This window comes from Brassica rapa, chromosome A09 (genome assembly GCF_000309985.2).
Source record: "Brassica rapa cultivar Chiifu-401-42 chromosome A09, CAAS_Brap_v3.01, whole genome shotgun sequence".
Taxonomy (NCBI): Eukaryota; Viridiplantae; Streptophyta; class Magnoliopsida; order Brassicales; family Brassicaceae; genus Brassica; species Brassica rapa.
This window is the reverse complement of record NC_024803.2, coordinates 11,804,633-11,825,374: the sequence shown is the minus strand read 5'-3', so window position 1 is coordinate 11,825,374 and position 20,742 is coordinate 11,804,633. Positions and strand designations below refer to the sequence as shown.

General features: G+C 31.7%; 1 long non-coding RNA gene and 8 other non-coding genes across 9 annotated transcripts; all 9 read right to left on the bottom strand.

Annotated features, from left to right (window-relative positions):
- Positions 1-92: 92 nt before the first annotated feature.
- On the bottom strand, positions 93-177 carry TRNAY-GUA. The gene is given in 2 exon segments: positions 93-128; positions 141-177. It is a non-coding gene; the product is annotated as a tRNA-Tyr (tRNA).
- A 903-nt stretch (positions 178-1,080) lies between these two features.
- TRNAS-AGA lies at positions 1,081-1,162 on the bottom strand. Its single transcript has one exon. It is a non-coding gene; the product is annotated as a tRNA-Ser (tRNA).
- A 4,081-nt stretch (positions 1,163-5,243) lies between these two features.
- Positions 5,244-12,651, bottom strand: LOC117128454. Its single transcript, XR_004451753.1, has 3 exons — positions 9,866-12,651; positions 5,912-5,923; positions 5,244-5,253 (listed from the first exon to the last, which is right to left on the bottom strand). It is a non-coding gene; the product is annotated as an uncharacterized LOC117128454 (long non-coding RNA).
- Positions 6,876-6,960, bottom strand: TRNAY-GUA. Its single transcript is given in 2 exon segments — positions 6,876-6,911; positions 6,924-6,960. It is a non-coding gene; the product is annotated as a tRNA-Tyr (tRNA).
- Positions 7,867-7,947, bottom strand: TRNAS-AGA. The gene has a single exon. It is a non-coding gene; the product is annotated as a tRNA-Ser (tRNA).
- TRNAY-GUA lies at positions 8,605-8,689 on the bottom strand. The gene is given in 2 exon segments: positions 8,605-8,640; positions 8,653-8,689. It is a non-coding gene; the product is annotated as a tRNA-Tyr (tRNA).
- Positions 11,347-11,431, bottom strand: TRNAY-GUA. The gene is given in 2 exon segments: positions 11,347-11,382; positions 11,395-11,431. It is a non-coding gene; the product is annotated as a tRNA-Tyr (tRNA).
- A 6,451-nt stretch (positions 12,652-19,102) lies between the features above and the next one.
- On the bottom strand, positions 19,103-19,187 carry TRNAY-GUA. Its single transcript is given in 2 exon segments — positions 19,103-19,138; positions 19,151-19,187. It is a non-coding gene; the product is annotated as a tRNA-Tyr (tRNA).
- A 903-nt stretch (positions 19,188-20,090) lies between these two features.
- On the bottom strand, positions 20,091-20,172 carry TRNAS-AGA. Its single transcript has one exon. It is a non-coding gene; the product is annotated as a tRNA-Ser (tRNA).
- Between the last annotated feature and the right edge of the window lie 570 nt (positions 20,173-20,742).

Below are 20,742 nucleotides of genomic sequence, written 5' to 3'. Positions count from 1 at the left end.
TGCATAACGTTCAATTTTTGGCATAATTACACAATTCAGTTTTCTGACACATAACGTCAAAATAAAAATGAAAACGTCTTGACTAAAACATTTCCGACCTACCGGATTCGAACCAGTGACCTAAGGATATTCTGCAACTACTACAGTCCTCCGCTCTACCAACTGAGCTAAGGTCGGATGTATACAACATTTCAGACATGCCTACATTCTACATATAGATTATTGATACACAATAATGTAGATATTGTTTGCTCATTTAAATAGTTATATAGTTTATGCATAACAAAATAAAAAACCAACCATAATATAATACACATTGCCCCGTCCTTTGTAGCAGTAGCAAACAATTAGAAGAAACTAATTCAAAAAATCTTGCGAGGACAATTTGAACTGGTGTTCAATAGTCCTAGATTTTTATCTGACACTCGATAATCATTTTTCTATAAAGAAGCTTTTTATTTCTTCAATTTTTATACAAACATAGACAATGTAACTTATACTATGTTCATTCAAAATTGTTGATCTTGGAGAAAAATATTGCTAAATCAAGAAAGTTCGAGAAATTTTCCTTAACTAAAAAAGGGATTAAAACCACAGATTAAATATCTTTCTAATTTTTTTATAAACATTGTTTAATTAAAAGAAAATGGTAATTATATTTAAGTCATTCCACCCTATTTTCTGAAACAAACCTAAATTTGTTATATACTCCTATTACGGAATATACATTATAAGACATGTACATATGCGTAATATTATTAAAATACTCTGAAAAAATAAAATTAACTATAAATGCAAAAAAGTTGCGACCTAAGGAATTTCTGGTAAAAATACAGCCCCCCAGCTCTACCGACTGAGCTAAAGTCGGGATTGTAATAAGATAGATTAGATAAGGACATGCTTGTTTGGTTAATCCTTTTTGAGTATAATAGGAAGAACATAAAAATGATAGTTAGTTATTTGTCTCTTGAACTGTTTTGTAACATTTTTAATTTACCTAAATGTAATAAGTAAACTATCATAAGAAAAATAATTACAAAATAGTGGTATTTTCTTTAAAAAAAAACTGTTTCTCAAAAGCGTGAACGGCATGATTCAAACCTGTGCGGGCAAAGCCCACATGATTTCTAGTCATGCCCGATAACCACTCCGGCACGTCCACTTTAATAATTAATGGAAACATTGTTCCATTGTAGATTAATCTACATGACACTCTCAGTCATTATTGTTGATTTTTTTCCGGGAGAAGTAGATAATTGTATTTAAAGGATATTCTAAACTATTACCAACAGAAGAATGTATCAATAGTCCAAAATTTTATTATCTAATAATCCAAACTCTACATATTTCAAAACAGTAATATTTTATTTTCTAGATATTGTTCTTATTCCAGTTGAATACAAATTAAAAACAATTTCTATCTCCAACTTAAGTAAAATTAATATTTAGGATAGCATGATTGATTATATTAATAAAAATTAAAAGACAATTTCATGCAAAAAAAAGGCAGAGAACTTCCACTACCCTTAAGACAACATTAAAAACTGATTGGCACATGCGACAATATTCCAAATTGAATTTTATTTACGGGACATTTGCTAAAACCAACCCAAATATTCAAGTCAAATGTAAAAGTGTACCCCACTTTCAGTCAAATGCAAAACCAACCTAAAGGAGTAGTGAAAGTACTATTTCACCCTTATGACCAAACAAAAAACATAAATATATTTTACGTTTCTATCCTTTGGAAGTCTACACGTAATAAAAGAAGTCTACATATATATAGACTTCCTACGAAGTCTACTTTATAGACTTGTTTTGTAGTCTACACTCTAATTTGGTCTACTAATTTAATTTTGAAAATGTATAAAAATAATTATTGTGATATTTTTAATTAATCATCAATATAATGGATAATATGAAGTAAATAAATTAAAATTTCATATAATCGAACAATTTTGAAGAATATATACTAATTTGGTTATCATGTGCTAGACTATGTTCATAGTTTAGAAACAAAAGGTTCTAACATGTTATGTCTTTTAGTAGTTGATTTCATAGGGTTAGATTTTAGATTTTGTTTTTTTTTGTTTTATTAACTTAAATCTGCATATTAATGTTTAGTAGTTTATATTTTGTATAAATGAGACTTTTTGATTATCAAGCAAAACATTTAGGGTTTGATATTTGTGGTTTAGGGTTTCGTAGACCTACAATAAAGTCTATTTATCTGAAGACGTCTTTTTCAGTCTATATTTTTCAATTTGTTTTACAAAAAAATCATTATATTTAAACTAAGTTAAGTTCCTTAAGAATAAAAAAGTGAAATCATATACTATAACTATTAAAAAATAAAGAAATAAATTTAATAAATCATATATTAAAATTATTAAAATAATAAAGAATAAACAACAATAATTAAATTATTATAGTAGACTTCCAAAAAGGTCTACTATGTTATAGTAAGATCTACTCCAAAATTTTAATTTTAGTAGACTTCAAACGAAGTCTACAGTATCGTAAATTTTAACCTAGTTACATTTTTGTCTCCCTATATAAACAAAATTTATTCAATCTCTCTCTAAAGTGGCTGCACAAGTTCTTAAAACTCTCTCCCTTCTCTCTAAAACTTTCTTCTTCTCTCTAAAATTCTCTCAATTGTTTCTAAATCTCTCTCATTATCTTCTTTCTCTCTAAAATTTTCTCAAGTCTTTCTCACAATATTATCTTGTCATTTTAGATATTATGATTCATGGTTTTCATCTTCTCCTTTAAAAAATGTAAGTTTTCGATCTATAGATTTTAAATGTGTATTTTATGTTTATTTCTCACAATATTATCTTTTTTTGGTAGGTATTATCACTCATGGATTTCATCATCTCCTCTAAAAATGTAAGTTTTAGATTAATAGATTTTAAATATGTATTTACATGTTTATATTCAAATAAATTTATAGATCAAGCTCTCTACATTAATTTGCTACTAGTTTACCTTATAAATTATATTATGTAAAGTATTTTCAGATTTAAAATTATTTTCACATTTCAAAATATATAGATTTTTTCAGATCTGAAAATTATCAGACAGTGTAGACTTCTAAAGAAGTTTACTAAAGCTTGCAGACTTCATATGAAGTTTACTAAACCATAAAGTTTAAGCAGACTTCATTGGAAGTCTACAAAAATATGACTTTAATTTTTTTTCTATGTTTTTTAATAATTTTATCTTATTTTGCAGGTATTTTCTTCCATAGTTGTTCTCTTCTCCTCCTAGAAATGTAAGGTTTACATCTATAGATTTAAAATATGTGTTCTAGTATTTATATTCAAATAAAGTTACATATTAAAATTCATATTAATATGTCTTTAATTTATAACTATTTTGTCTATTAAATCATATTTTTAAAAGTTTTTTAGATTTAAACTTATTTCATATTTTTAATGTATTATTTTTCAGATCTATTTTTTTTGATAGAGTAGACTTCATTTGAAATCTACTTAAAACTTACGGCTGGTAGACTTCAAATGAAGTCTACTAGCCTTGAATTTTAAGCAAATTTCATTAGAAGTTTACTCAAATATGATTTTAATTTTTATCTTATTTTTTAAAATTTTATTTTATTTTGCAGGTATTCTCTTCCAATATTTTCAAATCATCTTCCCAAAAATGTAAGCTTTCCATATATTCATTATAAGATATTTTGTGTTTATAATGAACTAAATTTATAGATTCATACATTATCTTTTTGCTTTGTTACAAGGATGACAAAAAACCATTTTTGAAATATTTTCCAGAACAAAATATTTTCAAATTTTCTAAATGCACACTTTTAAATATGAAAATTTTCCATTAGTGTAGACTTCAACTAAAGTCTACTAAACAATAACTTTACGTAGACTTAATAAAAAGTCTACTAAAATATGATTTTATTTTTTATCTTATGTTTTTCTCATAACTCTATCTTATTTGGCAGGTACTTTTTCCAAGACTTTATTTGAAGCATCAAGATTATGAAAAATCAAACATACTCAAGAATACTTTTTAATATATTGCTCTGTAATAACTTTCATAATAAAATATTAATTTTTAAATAATTTTTTAATGCATAATCTATAAACATTGTATTCATTTTTAGTTGTTTTCACTTGTATGATATTATTAATTTTTTGTTAGATATCAATTTTTTCACAAGATCTAACCAACCAAACAAGTAAAACCACCATAAGCTAAAATAATAACTAACACACATGTGAGAAGAAGAAAATCTATACAAAATTTTCCCAAAAATTTTCAAGAATAATACTAATCAAAACAATTTGCAATAAGTATCAAGTGTATAATTATAACACATTAAATTGTGAAATTCATCCAAGACCATTAAAATTTTACTAACATACACTGTAAAATAATTAAATCATGAAAAAATATGATGAATAATACACAAATACACTTTTAATAGAATTTACGACGTAGACTTCAACTGCAGTCTACATTTGTAGATTTACAAAAACGTCTACACTTATTATTTAACATATAGTCAATCCAAATTTTTTTAGTGTATTGGCGCAGGCTTGATACACAAAGGCGTACAAAGTGTGTCTTAGATAACTCGATCAAGTTCCGTACTTGTCGATTATTCGTGACAGGCATAAGAGGAGTATATTCCTATTCGGAGTCATTTGTTTTAAATGATGTTTGGTAAGGAATAGGTTAGCACCATCTTCTCAATTTTGTTGTCCAGATCATAATCTTCTTGTGTCATTTCAAGAAGTTTACCATGTGTACAGCCATCATGCACAAGGAACATTCTTCAACCTTTCCGATTCTTCATCTTTTTCGAATATTTTGTCACCCAAAATGTCTTTGGCCCATACTTCACACTCGCTCTAAGTTTCCAACCACATCCTTGAACACGACACTTAGCCACATACAGAGTTTTTGTTGTCTTATATGCTGAAAATGTAAAATTATATTCCACAGTCACCGACTTCAGCTTTGAAACAAGCTCAGCCTTACTAGCAAAACTATAAACGAAGACTTAGAAATACGTCTACAATTATTAGCTAACAACATTGTCAAATCAAATGAATTATACCTTCATAATTATAAAAAAAAAATTATTTTCAAAATCACTCAAACCCATTAGGATTAACTAACACACACTGTCAAACAAAAAAACTAGAAAAAATTTAATGAATAATACACAAATTCACATTTTTATAGATTTTTCTATGAAGACTTAATATTTAGTCTCTGAAGATGTTGACGTTCTTTTCAGTTTACAGACGTAGACTGTCAAATAGGTCTACTCTTTGGGTTGGTTTTTGCAATTGACCATTTTACGGGTTGCTTTCTATAGTTGAATAAAAGTTGTAATTTTGTACATGTAGACTTTCATTTCAGTCTACAATTTAAAAAGGTTACTTTTTGCAATTGACCAGAATTCATCCAAGATTTGACTTTCAGAACTAGACTTCATATGCAGTCTACATGTTTGAATTTTTTTGAAAGAGGTTAGTTTTGCAATTGACCAAGTTTGACTTCAAATCAGTAGATTAAAATGAACGTCTACGGGTGTGTAGACTTCTTGTGAAGTCTACTCTCAAATCCGACGGGTTGGTTTTGCATTTGACCAAAATAAAAAAGTAGACTTTATACGCAGTCTACATTTTTTTTTTAAGATAAGAAGACTGCATATGAAGTCTACAATTTAATAAATTTTTGATTGCTTTTTAAACTTTTTGGTCAAACACAAAACTAACCTATTCCACGAAGTCAAAGTTTTGGTCAAATGCAAAACTGACCTTTTATAGACTTTGTTGGCAGTCTACATTTTGTAGACTTCCGTTGAAGTCTATTTTGAAAAGTCAAAAGTTCGGTCAAATGAAAAACTAACCTCTTTTAGGTAGACGTCTTAGTAAGTCTACCGAAAGTTTTATTTTTGTTGTCAAAGGTAAAGACGGAGACTACTGGGGAAGTCTGCGTTAGAAAAAAAATTTGTCTGCTCAATTGCAAAACTAACCCGTGCGTTGACAAATAGACTGCATCGTAAGTCTCCACGGAGGCGTAGACATACAAAACAGTCTACCGTCGCGACACAGATCTGAAAAAGAACGAAAACATGTAAATAGTTACATTTTTCATGTGTAAAGCTTGTTTCCAACCTTTTCAACCGTCCAAACTCCAAATATGAGCAAAAAGAAGCATCTTTAACGATTCACTAATGAAGAAACTCGAAAATATGAAGTTTGTGATTATGAAAATGATAGTTATGAGAGTTTTTTAGATGGAAATGTAGAGGAGATGAGAGAAAATGAAGTTTTTTGGGTTATAATGAGAAAAAAAGTGGTTGAAAATTGAATTCTAGAGCTTTAGAGCTCAAAAATGGTGGTTCATGGTGGTTGGAAAAATTGATGATGATGGCATTTTTGTAAATAAGAAGAAATGGTTAGGGTGTATTTGATTTTTTGTTAATTTCGAAATTAATAAAAAAATAAATAAAAATGGCAATTTTGTGAATAATTCAAAAACATAAGGATAGTATGGAAATTTTATTGATGAATAGTATGGACAAAAAAAAAAGGGTTGGTTTTGGATTTGACTTGAAAATATGGGTTGGTTTTGAAAAACACCCTTTATTTACATTTTACATATTCATTTTTTGTTATAGTTTTCGTGTCTGAATATAGATAATAGGCTAACTCTTAGAAATTAACTTTTAATGTTCACTTTAGCAGATTTAGTATTGAAAAAAAAAAAGAGACCTAAAAGATGATATTTAGCTGCATAACGTTCAATTTTTGGCATAATTACACAATTCAGTTTTCTGACACATAACGTCAAAATCAAAATGAAAACGTCTTGACTAAAACATTTCCGACCTACCGGATTCGAACCAGTGACCTAAGGATATTCTGCAACTACTACAGTCCTCCGCTCTACCAACTGAGCTAAGGTCGGATGTATACAACATTTCAGACATGCCTACATTCTACATATAGATTATTGATACACAATAATGTAGATATTGTTTGCTCATTTAAATAGTTATATAGTTTATGCATAACAAAATAAAAAACCAACCATAATATAATACACATTGCCCCGTCCTTTGTAGCAGTAGCAAACAATTAGAAGAAACTAATTCAAAAAATCTTGCGAGGACAATTTGAACTGGTGTTCAATAGTCCTAGATTTTTATCTGACACTCGATAATCATTTTTCTATAAAGAAGCTTTTTATTTCTTCAATTTTTATACAAACATAGACAATGTAACTTATACTATGTTCATTCAAAATTGTTGATCTTGGAGAAAAATATTGCTAAATCAAGAAAGTTCGAGAAATTTTCCTTAACTAAAAAAGGGATTAAAACCACAGATTAAATATCTTTCTAATTTTTTTATAAACATTGTTTAATTTAAAAAGAAAATTGTAATTATATTTAAGTCATTCCACCCTATTTTCTGAAACAAGCCTAATTTTGTTATATACTCCTATTACGGAATATACATTATAAGACATGTACGTATGCGTAATATTATTAAAATACTCTGAAAAACTAAAATTAACTATAAAAGCAAAACAGTTGCGACGTAAGGATTTTCTGGTAAAAATACAGCCCCCCCAGCTCTACCGACTGAGCTAAAGTCGGGATTGTAATAAGATAGATTAGATAAGGACTTGCTTGTTTGGTTAATTCTTTTTGAGTATAATAGGAAGAACATAAAAATGATAGTTAATTATTTGTATCTCGAACTGTTTTGTAACATTTTTAATTTACCTAAATGTAATAAGTAAACTATCATAAGAAAAATAATTACAAAATAGTGGTATTTTCTTTAAAAAAAAAACTGTTTCTCAAAGCGTGAACGGCAGGATTCGAACCATGCGGGCAAAGCCCACATGATTTCTAGTCATGCCCGATAACCACTCCGGCACGTCCACTTTAATAATTAACGGAAACATTGTTCCATTGTAGATTAATCTACATGACACTCTCAGTCATCATTGTTGATTTTTTTCGTGAGAAGTAGATAATTGTATTTAAAGGATATTCTAAAATATTACCAACAGAAGAATGTATCAATAGTCCAAAATTTTATTATCTAAACATCCAAACTCTACATATTTCAAAACAGTAATATTTTTTTTGCTAGATATTGTTCTTATTCCAGTTGAATACAAATTAAAAACAATTTCTATCTGCAACTTAAGTAAAATTAATATTTAGGATAGCATGATTGATTATATTAATAAAAAATTAAAAGGCAATTTCATGCAAAAAAATGGCAGAGAACTTCCACTACCCTTAAGACAACACTAAAAACTGATTGGCACATGCGACAATCTTCCAAATTGAATTTTATTTACATTTTACATATTCATTTTGTGTTATAGTTTTCGCGTCTGAATATAGATAATAGGCTAACTCATAGAAATTAACTTTTAATGTTCACTTTAGCAGATTTAGTATTGAAAAAAATAAGAGACCTTTAAGATTATATTTAGCTGCATAACGTTCAATTTTTGGCATAATTACACAATTCAGTTTTCTGACACATAATGTCAAAATCAAAATGAAAACGTCTTGACTAAAACATTTCCGACCTACCGGATTCGAACCAGTGACCTAAGGATATTCTGCAACTACTACAGTCCTCCGCTCTACCAACTGAGCTAAGGTCGGATGTATACAACATTTCATACATGCCTACATTCTACATATAGATTATTGATACACAATAATGTACATATTGTTTCCTCATTTAATTAGTTTTATAGTTTATGCATAACAAAATAAAAAGCCAACCATAATATAATACACATTGCCCAGTCCTTTGTAGCAGTAGCAAACAATTAGAAGAAACTAATTCACAAAATCTTGCAAGGACAATTTGAATTGGTTGTTCAATAGCCTCGATTTTTATCTGACACTCGATAATCATTTTTCTATAAAGAAGCTTTTTATTTCTTCAATTATTATATAAACATAGACAATGTAACTTATACTATGTTCATCCAAAATTGTTGATCTTGGAGAATAATATTGCTAAATCAAGAAAGTTCGAGAAATTTTCCTTAACTAAAAAAATGGATTAAAACCACTGATTAAAAATCTTTCAAATGTTTTTTATAAACATTGTTTAATTTTAAAAGAAAATTGTAATTATATTTAAGTCAGTCCACCCTATTTTCTGAAACAAACCCAATTTTGTTATATACTCCTATTACGGAATATACATTATAAGACATGTACATATGCGTAATATTATTAAAATACTCTGAAAAAATAAAATTAACTATAAAAGTAAAACAGTTGCGACCTAAGGAATTTCTGGTAAAAATACAGCCCCCTAGCTCTACCGACTGAGCTAAAGTCGGGATAAGATAGATTAGATAAGGACTTGCTTGTTTGGTTAATCATTTTTGAGTATAATAGGAAGAACATAAAAATGATAGTTAATTATTTGTATCTCGAACTGTTTTGTAACATTTTTAATTTACCTAATTGTAATAAGTAAACTATCATAAGAAAAATAATTACAAAATAGTGGTATTTTCTTTAAAAAAAAACTGTTTCACAAAAGCGTGACTGGTAGGATTCCAACCTCTGCGGTCAAAGCCCACATGATTTCTAGTCATGCCCGATAACCACTCCGGCACGTCCACTTTAATAATTAACTGAAAACATTGTTCCATTGTAGATTAATCTACATGACACTCTCAATCATTATTGTTGATTTTGTTCGGGAGAAGTAGATGATTGTATTTAAAGGATATTCTAAAACTTTACCAACAGAAGAATGTATCAATGGTCCAAAATTTTATTATCTAAACATCCAAACTCTACATATTTCAAAACAGTAATATTTTTTTGGGAAAATTGCCAAAAGAGAACAAAAAAACAAGGTTGCTGTCCCCTTGGTATAAAACCAACATGAAGTTGTCTCAATAGTATAGTTTTTTTTATAATTCCAAAACTAACCCTATATTTAATCTAATTAAATACAATTTAAAAGGTAATTTGATTTTGTTTTTAAAGTTAATGGAAAAAAGGAAAAAAAACATTTGAAAGGCAATCGAAAAAAGAAAAGAAATAAGGTATAGATATGCATCATAGAGAACAAGAGTTTGTAAGAAGAATCAAAAGAAAAACTATAGAAAAACCATAGATTGATGAAGAAGAAAAGGGAGAATTATTTTTTTTTAATTTTTTCAAGTAAAATCGACCATAACACATTTTAGGGAGTTAGAATATTTTTAGGAGATTTTTAGAATATTTTCTTAACTGAAATTTCGTTAATTTTCGCAATACAAATCAGGTATTCTTATCCGTAGAAGACGACTTCTAAAAGTTTAGAAGAATAATAAAAATTCTGAATTCACTTTCTACTTTGAGTGGACGTAAGAGTACATTGTAGAAAACACATTCCCTGAAATTTAGAATACTTTATTAAAGTAGAAGATGCATTCGGAAGAAAAGTGGATACCTTTACGATTAGTAGAATGCGCATTCCTCTTTTTTAGAAATTTAGTAAATAGTAAAATGGGCGTTCTAAAAGAAGTAGATGAACATGTTTATTTTAGAAATCGTTTTTTACTATATCATTTTCGTAGAAGACGTATTCTATTTTTAGTAGAACGTATTTTAAAAATCTTATTTACCAAGTTTTTAAACAAAAAAAAATTACCAGCTTATGTATATGGATGTTTTATTAATTTTTTATATTTTTAATAATTTTTTGGATTAACAAAATTATTTATTTCATTAGCTTTCAGAAATACAAAAGGTAAAAAAGAGAAAAAAATGGACAAAATTGGTTTTATACCAAAGAGACAACAACCTTGTTTTTTTGTTCTCTTTTAGCAATTTTCTCTTTTTTTTTGCTATATATTTTTTATTCCAGTTGAATACAAATTAAAAACAATTTCTATCTCCAACTTAAGTAAAATGATAGAAATAATATTTAGGATAGCATGATTGATTATATTAATAAAAATATTAAAGGACAAGTTCATGCAAGAAAATGGCAGAGAACTTCCACTACCCATAAGACAACATTAAAAACTGATTGGCACATGCAACAATCTTCCAAATTAAATTTTATTTACATTTTTAAATTTTATTTTGTGTTATATTTTTCGTGTTTGAATATAGATAATAGGCTAACTCTTAGAAATTACTTTTTAATGTTCACTTTAGCAGATTCAGTATTGAAAAAAATAAAACACCTAAACGATGATGTTTAGCTGAATAACGTTCAATTTTTGGCATAATTACACAATTCAGTTTTCTGATACATAACGTCAAAATCAAAATGAAAACGTCTTGACTAAAACATTTCCGACCTACCGGATTCGAACCAGTGACCTAAGGATTTTCTGCAACTACTACAGTCCTCCGCTCTACCAACTGAGCTAAGGTCGGATGTATACCACATTTCATACATGTCTACATTCTACATATAGATTATTGATACATAATAATGTACATATTGTTTGCCCATTTAAATAGTTATATAGTTTATGCATAAAAAAATAAAAAAACCAAGCCATAATATAATACATATTGCCCAGTCCATTGTAACAGTAGCAAACAATTAGAAGAAACTAATTCACAAAATCTTGCGGGGACAATTTGAACTGGTGGTTCAATAGTCTTCGAATTTTATCTGACACTCGATAATCATTTTTCTATAAAGAAGCTTTTTATTTCTTTAAATTTTATATAAACATAGACAATGTAACTTATACTATGTTCATTCAAAATTGTTGATCTTGGAGAATAATATTGCTAAATCAAGAAAGTTCGAGAAATTTTCCTTAACTAAAAAAAGGGATTAAAACCACAGATTAAAAATCTTTCAAATTTTTTATAAACATTCTTTAATTTTAAAAGAAAATTATAATTTTATTTAAGTCAGTCCACCCTATTTTCTGAAACAAAACTAATTTTGTTATATACTCCTATTACGGAATATACATTATAAGACATGTACATATGCGTAATATTATTAAAATACTCTGAAAAAATAAAATTAACTATAAAAGCAAAACAGTTGGGACCTAAAGAATTTCTGGTAAAAATACAGCCCCCCAGCTCTACCGACTGAGCTAAAGTCGGGATTGTAATAAGATAGATTAGATAAGGACTTGCTTGTTTGGTTAATCCTTTTTGAGTATAATAGGAAGAACATAAAAATGATAGTTAGTTATTTGTATCTCGAACTGTTTTGTAACATTTTTAGTTTACCTAAATGTAATAAGTAAACTATCATAAGAAAAACAATTACAAAATAGTGGTATTTTCTTTTAAAAAAAACTGCTTCGCAAAAGCGTGACTGGTAGGATTTCAAACCTGCGCGGGTAAAGCCCACATGATTTCTAGTCATGCCCGATAACCACTCCGGTACGTCCACTTTAATAATTAACTGAAACATTGTTCCATTGTAGATTAATCTACATGACACTCTCAATCATTATTGTTGATTTTTTCGGGAGAAGTAGATGATTGTATTTAAAGGATATTCTAAAATTTTTATAACGCCCCGACCCGCCCACGGCTAATGGGCCACCCATGCCCGCTCTCTCGGCCCGTGGGTCCCATCCCGTCTGACAGTCGGTCCGTTAATTTTCCAAGGCTCGAAATCATTGTTTACTGACCCTGCAATCACCACCCGACCTTTTCCCATGCTTTGGCCTCACTCGCACGCTATCGCGAATCACTTCCCGATAGGTCACCCATCCTTCCACTACTCCAGCTCAAGCACGCTTAACTCTGGAGTTCTTTCAGGATGTGTTCCGGAAAAGGTAAGTCAACTTTGGTGACATAGGTAGCCAAATCAATTCTCTTAAGGCGTTTTCACATATCACAACTCGGGATGTTACAATTCACCCCCTCTCAAAGAACGCAACGTCCTCGTTGCACCCCCGACAGGTCTCAAGACGCCTCTCAGGTCGGAACTGAGATGGCTAACCAGCTCTGATACCACTTATAACGCCCGACCCGCCCACGGCTAATGAGCCACCCATGCCCGCTCTCTCAGCCCGTGGGTTCCATCCTGATAGACCGCGGTCCACGGATCAGTACATGGAGCCGAACCAGCCTGGAGATCAGAACGTTCTGAACATTTCAACCGAGGTTCATGTTTTTCACCGTACCGGACAGACTGACCGTGCAGTGTACTGGACCGTCCCGCATACGTCCGGAAAGGAGCTTTGGCTGGAACCATGGCCAGATGACCGATCTGACCATACTGGGGCTTGTCTTTCCCGTCCAACTTCACATTTGAAGACATATGGTCGAGCTAGAATCCACTTTGGACGAGCTGGACGAGGTGACACTTACTTGGGCGAGCTAGATGAGCTGAGTGAGCTAAGTGACACTACTTTGGAGCTGGATGAGCTGAGTGAGCTAAATGGCACTAGCTTGGAACTGAATGAGCCAAGTAACACTGAAGATGGAGCTGGTTCAGCTGCTGGGCGAAATGGGCCTTTTCAGCCCAAAGAAAAGTTCATAAAAAGTTCATTATGGGATTGTTTCTTTCCAAATTCGACCAGCCCTTTCCTCAGTCCATTTCAAGCACATTCTCATCAAGAATACCAAGAGGGAGTCAGCAAGGAAGTCTTGGTCGTGCATGGGAAAAAGAATTCAACAAAAATCATTAATTTCGGTCTTTAGTCAAAGTCTTCATTTCTAGTTTCTATGTCTTGTTTTTAACACATTCTTCTTTGGATTTCTACAACTTGTAATCCTATAAATAAGGCCTTAGAGCCACGAAATAAGACAGATTGTTTTCCCCTTTTGTTGAGTTAAAACTCTTTGTTCTTTGTAGAACTTGTTCTTAGTTTCTTGGTGAGGTTATCTCCAAGTTTCGATCCTTCTTTTGTTGGACCGGTGCGTCACATCCGGCAACGATCGAAGTCTGGTAGTATCTTTGGGCTATTCCGCAACCCTTAGTATCACCGTTCATACCATCAGTTCTCAATCCTATCGGATCTGAGTTCATATCAACCTTACCGAAAGAGTGATCCTTATTTTGGTTCTATCAAGTGGTATCAGAGCCACTCTTCTGGTAACTCTATTATATCTTCTCATTTCTCCATCTTCTTCAAACATTTCTTCTTCTACCTTTCTTAAATCCGGGCCCCTCATTACCATCCACCATATATAAAAAAAAAAAAATTTACGATTTGATTCAAAAAAAAAAAATAGAAAAAGTTAAAAGTTTGTTTTGTGGATTGGTGGTGGAAGAGAAAGCCTGCTGGCTGAGGAGAAATCCAGCCTTTGAGGTGGTTAAAACGGATTTCAAAAAAAAAAAAAAAAATCTCTTATCTTTCTATCTTGAGAAAAATCCCTTGTTTGCTTGGATTTGCCCATTGGGATTCTTTGATTTGTTCTCTTAGAACATTGAGTAGAAACTTGTGTGTGATCACCTAAATCTGAGAGAAACACTTGTGTGGGTGAGGATCAAACACTTGAGAGTGTGAGGTTTTTATCTACTAACTTTTGTGTTGAGATTATTCAGGTTTATGATGTTTGGTCTCCAAAGGAAAAGTAACAAGGAGAAGCACCCACGACTTTCTGTCTCTCAAACCTCCTTTAAATATGCTTTGAATACTTTTGATGAGTTTGTTGATGTGCAGGAAAAACCAATTTGGTGGAGCAAAGAGCATGTCAATACCTCCAAAGATGTGGCTGATCCAAAAAGGCAACATTTTCAGTTTGATGTCCAACAATTTTGTGATAACTTTGTGAAGGGTGTGGACAAAGCCCTCAAGGACGTCAGCAAGAGCCAAAAGAAGAGCACATCCACACGTGCCCAAGTAGCTGAGCCATCCTTTTCCATCAGTAAGAAAACCCAAGGTGAATCTGAAAACTGTTTTGAAGAATTTAAAGATTTTTCAGATTCTTCACCTATATTTGATGAAACTGATGAAGAACCAATTGAAAGTTTGATGTCTTGTGAAGAAAGTTGTGACCTTCCTTATCTTGAATCTGAGTTTATAAATGATAATGAACAGGCTAATGTAGAACTAACTGTTTTGCAACCGGAGCATCCGAGTAGCCTTGTTTTGTCTCAACAGATTTTTGAGGAAGAGGCACTGGATATTCCACATCAGTGCCCATGTCTTGACATTTGGACATCTTTGGATGAAGTCCCAGAACCTATCTTTGATGTGGAGGACGAACCTGATCCAGTCTTTGATGAAGAAGCAACTAGCATCATATCCACCTTTATGGAGAGCCAGCTTTGCTTTGATTCCGGCACAACCACTGCTCCTTCATCTCCTGCCCCTTTGTTTCCTGATCTTCAAGAGCACTGTGAGAAATCTGAATTAGTTATTTCTCTGCCTGACATGTTTGATAAGATCAGTTCTCTTGATGTGATTCGTTTTGGTCTTGATAAGATAAAAGAAAATTGTTTTTCAAAATATGTTTTTGGAAACATGATTAATTCTTTTAAAATCTTTGAACCTGATAAATTTCTTGATCAACAACGTTTTCAAACTGACCTTGGCATCAGTTCTGAAATTATTTTGAGCTTTGATCAGTCCCTGGAACAAAGCAAAGTTTTTGCTCATTTTGAAAAGTATCTTGAGCTTGATTTGAAACAAACTGATTTTTGTGCTACAAAATCTTTTGATTCGTTTGTTTTCAAAGAAAATAGCTTTGGTCTGAACTCTTCTAGGCATAGACTGATCACTGATGATTTGTTTGCATCTTTTCTGGACTTGGACGATTTCTTAATTAAAAAGATGCTGGAACAGAATTCACTTGAAACTGAAACTGGTTTTTGTGAACTTGATTTTTGTTATTCTGTTTTGCAGCCTGATCTCTTGAGTTTTGAAAATGATAAAACTTGGAATTTTCTGAGATCATCTTGTGAGAATTTTGTTGATTTGAGTGTTGATGATATATTGGTCTACAACACATTCTTTGAAAAATGCCTTGAACTTTTGATAAATGATTCTCAAACTGAACTTAAGCTTGTGTGTTCAGATGTTGGGAAGGATATGCCCATTTTGAAAATGAATACTGTTGTTGCATATCTTGATAAAATTTTTGTCTGTAATAATTACTTTGATGAGCACCTTGAAAGGCTGAAAAATGTGCAATTTGTTCTTGGAAAAGATATCTTGATTTGTGATTTGAACAAATATTTATCTTGCACATTTGATCCTGGTTTTTTAGTGTTTGTTTTGAGTATCCAGGAAAGACAGGTTCAGCCTCTGAATGAAAGCATTGGCCGTGCCCAACAACCTCAGATTTGGAGAAGCTTTGTTGTTCAAACCGGCTACCTTGATACCAGCGACAGATGTTCAGTCCAAGGAGGATATCTCAACATTCCGAAGGCCTTTTGTCATGAATCCAATTTTACCAGAAATCCAACTCAAAAGGTATTCACTGAGGCTTGGAATCGCATGAAAATCTTCACGGATGAAGAAGTTATGAATTTTCCAAACTGGAGGTTCTTCAGTCCATCTATCCGCGAGTACCAGATTTCTAAATGAGATTCATGCCCCAGAAAGAATCGGCCTGAGCCAAAACCGATCCTCCATGAACCAAAGGTGTTTCCTCAGTCATTCTCCTGTCTAAACCAAAAGCACTGTAAGGATCATGAGTTGATTGCCTCTACTCTTCAGGAAAATGTTTTGAAACCGAGAATTTCAAAGAGAAAACATATTCTTACGTGGTTGAAAAACGTTTTGCTCAAACCTTTTCATCAATTGTGTTCATTGAGCTGTGCTTTGAAAGAGATTTTGTTTAGGAAAAGGCATGAACCAAAATTGCTTAGGCCAAAGAATTCTTTTGATTTCGTTCATGATGATAATTTTTCAAATTTGGCATTGTCTCTTTCTTTCCATAACAGTTTCTCACCTTGGCCTGATTTTGAGATTGATAAATCAATTTTTGGCAACCAGCTTACTTGCTTAATGCTTGCCCACGTCCTTGATGATTATCCTAAGTGCTTGGAACCTGTTTTTGGTGTCTTAAGGATAGAGAAACCCTTTGATTATTCCTTTACCAGATTTGATGTGGTTTCTCTAGTTGCTTTGAATAAACAGGATAAACATGATCAGTTTCTAAGGAGAGCAAGCACCAATGGACGCCAAAGTACTTGGAATTCCTTGATGAAAATGACTTCAAAACTCCAAGGAAGTTTCTGTCCATATTTTTCATTCCCTGAATTTTCCATGAATTTTAATTCCTTTGTATCTGATTCATCTCTTTTTGATATAGGTACTTTGGATTTGAGGACAAATACTTTTGAAGAAGGAGGGAATGATAGACCGCGGTCCACGGATCAGTACATGGAGCCGAACCAGCCTGGAGATCAGAACGTTCTGAACATTTCAACCGAGGTTCATGTTTTTCACCGTACCGGACAGACTGACCGTGCAGTGTACTGGACCGTCCCGCATACGTCCGGAAAGGAGCTTTGGCTGGAACCATGGCCAGATGACCGATCTGACCATACTGGGGCTTGTCTTTCCCGTCCAACTTCACATTTGAAGACATATGGTCGAGCTAGAATCCACTTTTGACGAGCTGGACGAGGTGACACTTACTTGGGCGAGCTAGATGAGCTGAGTGAGCTAAGTAACTCTACTTTGGAGCTGGATGAGCTGAGTGAGCTAAATGGCACTAGCTTGGAACTGAATGAGCCAAGTAACACTGAAGATGGAGCTGGTTCAGCTGCTGGGCGAAATGGGCCTTTTCAGCCCAAAGAAAAGTTCATAAAAAGTTCATTATGGGATTGTTTCTTTCCAAATTCGACCAGCCCTTTCCTCAGTCCATTTCAAGCACATTCTCATCAAGAATACCAAGAGGGAGTCAGCAAGGAAGTCTTGGTCGTGCATGGGAAAAAGAATTCAACAAAAATCATTAATTTCGGTCTTTAGTCAAAGTCTTCATTTCTAGTTTCTATGTCTTGTTTTTAACACATTCTTCTTTGGATTTCTACAACTTGTAATCCTATAAATAAGGCCTTAGAGCCACGAAATAAGACAGATTGTTTTCCCCTTTTGTTGAGTTAAAACTCTTTGTTCTTTGTAGAACTTGTTCTTAGTTTCTTGGTGAGGTTATCTCCAAGTTTCGATCCTTCTTTTGTTGGACCGGTGCGTCACATCCGGCAACGATCGAAGTCTGGTAGTATCTTTGGGCTATTCCGCAACCCTTAGTATCACCGTTCATACCATCAGTTCTCAATCCTATCGGATCTGAGTTCATATCAACCTTACCGAAAGAGTGATCCTTATTTTGGTTCTATCACATCCCGTCTGACAGTCGGTCCGTTAATTTTCCAAGGCTCGAAATCATTGTTTACTGACCCTGCAATCACCACCCGACCTTTTCCCATGCTTTGGCCTCACTCGCACGCTATCGCGAATCACTTCCCGATAGGTCACCCATCCTTCCACTACTCCAGCTCAAGCACGCTTAACTCTGGAGTTCTTTCAGGATGTGTTTCGGAAAAGGTAAGTCAACTTTTGTGACATAGGTAGCCAAATCAATTCTCTTAAGCCTTTTTCACATATCACAACTCGGGATGTTACAATTTTACCAACAGAAGAATGTATCAATAGTCCAAAAATTTATTATCTAAACATCCAAAATCTACATATTTCATAACATTAATATGTTTTGCCAGATATTGTTTTTATTCCCGTTGAATACAAATTAAAAACAATTTCTGTCTCCAACTTAAGTAAAATGCTAGAAATAATATTTAGGATAGCATGATTGATTATATTAATAAAAATTAAAAGACAAGTTCATGCAAGAAAATGGCGGAAAACTTCCACTTAAGACAACATTAAAAACTGATTGGCACATGCGACAATCTTCCAAATTGAACTTTATTTACATTTTGTATATTCAGTTTGTATTATAGTTTTCGTGTTTGAATATAGATAATATGATAACTCTTAGAAATTACTTTTTAATTTTCACTTTAGCACATTCAGTATTAAAAAAAAACACCTAAAAGATGATAATTAGCTGCATAACGTACAATTTTTGGCATAATTACACAATTCAGTTTTCTGACACATAACGTCAAAATCAAAATGAAAACGTCTTGACTAAAACATTTCCGACCTACCGGATTCGAACCAGTGACCTAAGGATATTCTGCAACTACTACAGTCCTCCGCTCTACCAACTGAGCTAAGGTCGGATGTATACAACATTCCATACATGTCTACATTCTACATATAGATTATTGATACACAATAATGTACATATTGTTTGCTCATTTAAATAGTTATATAGTTTATGCATAACAAAATAAAAAAACCAACCATAATATAATACACATTGCCCAGTCCTTTGTAGCAGTAGCAAACAATTAGAAGAAACTAATTCACAAAATTTTGCAAGGACAATTTGAATTGGTGGTTCAATAGTCCTCGATTTTTATCTGACATTCAATCATTTTTCTATAAAGAAGCTTTTTATTTCTTCAATTTTTATATAAACATAGACAATGTAGCTTATACTATGTTCATACAAAATTGTTGATCTTGGAGAATAATATTGCTAAATCAAGAAAGTTCGGGAAATTTTCCTTAACTAAAAAAAGGGATTAAAACCACAGATTAAAAATCTTTCAAATTTTTTATAAACGTCGTTTAATTTTAAAACAAAATTGTAATTTTATTTAAGTCAGTTCACCGTATTTTCTGAAACAAGCCTAATTTTGTTATATACTCCTATTACGGAATATACATTAGAAGACATGTACATATGCGTAATATTATTAAAATACTCTGAAAAAAAATTAACTATAAGAGCAAAACAGTTGCGACCTAAGGAATTTCTGGTAAAAATACAGCCCCCCAGCTCTACCAACTGAGCTAAAGTCGGGATTGTAATAAGATAGATTAGATAAGGACTTGCTTGTTTGGTTAATCCTTTTTGAGTATAATAGGAAGACCATAAAAATGATAGTTAATTATTTGTATCTCGAACTGTTTTGTAACATTTTTAATTTACCAAAATGTAATATATAAACTATCATAAGAAAAATAATTACAAAATAGTGGTATTTTCGTTTTTTTTTTAAATTGTTTCTCAAAAGCGTGAACGTCAGGATTCGAACCTGCGCGGGCAAAGCCCACATGATTTCTAGTCATGCCCGATAACCACTCAGGCACGTCCACTTTAATAATTAACTGAAACATTGTTCCATTGTAGATTAATCTACATGACACTCTCAATCATTATTGTTGATTTTTTCGGGAGAAGTAGATGATTGTATTTAAAGGATATTCTAAAATTTTACCAACAAAAGAATGTATCAATAGTCCAAAATTTTATTATCTAAACATCCAAACTCTACATACTTCAAAACAGTAATATGTTTTTTTGCTATATATTTTTTTATTCCAGTTGAATACAAATTAAAAACAATTTCTATCTCCAACTTAAGTAAAATGATAGAAATAATATTTAGGATAGCATGATTGATTATATTAATAAAAATATTAAAGGACAAGTTCATGCAAGAAAATGGCAGAGAACTTCCACTACCCTTAAGACAACATTAAAAACTGATTGGCACATGCAACAATCTTCCAAATTAAATTTTATTTACATTTTACAAATTTATTTTGTGTTATAGTTTTCGTGTTTGAATATAGATAATAGGATAACTCTTAGAAATTACTTTTTAATGTTTACTTTAGCACATTCAATATTGAAAAAAAAATAAGACACCTAAACGATGATAT